Source organism: Atta cephalotes (genome assembly GCF_000143395.1).
Source record: "Atta cephalotes unplaced genomic scaffold scaffold00028, whole genome shotgun sequence".
NCBI lineage: Eukaryota > Metazoa > Arthropoda > Insecta > Hymenoptera > Formicidae > Atta > Atta cephalotes.
The window spans coordinates 3,598,179-3,598,933 of NW_012130092.1; positions in this window are offsets into that span (position 1 = coordinate 3,598,179).

The following is a 755-nucleotide window of genomic DNA, read 5'->3' on the forward strand; positions in this document are numbered from 1 at the left end:
TTCTTCTTTCTCTCTCTCTCTCTCTCTCTCTCTCTCTCTCTTTTTCTCTTTCTTTTTGCCTTGAGATTTTTATTTATAACAATTTATTTTTATATGAGTTGTATCTTTGTACGATAAAAAAATAAGGATATTCATAAAGATCAAGAAATTTGAATATTCAAGCAACATGCGAGTTTCTTTAGCTGATATTTATTCTGCACACAGGATAAATCTGGCACATACAAAATTCAGCTGAAAACATTGTACGTATTGCATTCACGACGAAGTTGCATACCTGCACGTCTTACTCGTTGTAAGAACCTTTCTCAATTATAAGCACCAAGAGATCCTTGATGAACTCTCACACAATAAGCTAAATAAACGCTTACTAAGCTGCATCGAATTGCACATATGAGTACTAGGTCAAAGTTAATCGTTCCACATTAAAGAGGAAAGTAGTTTGGTCGGTAGTTTCTATATGAATTGGAGTTTCTTTATGAAGTTCAATTAGAGATAATAGTGCTAATTTGTGTGTGATTGTAATGTAATAATAAAAAGTAAAATATGTGAGATTTAAGATATATTAATCGTATTACTATATTATAGATGAACAAATATGTTATGTGCATATATGATGAATGAAATTGAAATGTAATAATATAGAAATAAGTTTTCTTTTCTTTTTTACTAAATTTCGCGTCATTTAATTCTTTTTATTAATTTATAACTTGCGTATCTTTGCATAAACTTGTGATCACTTGTGTGAAAAACGAAAA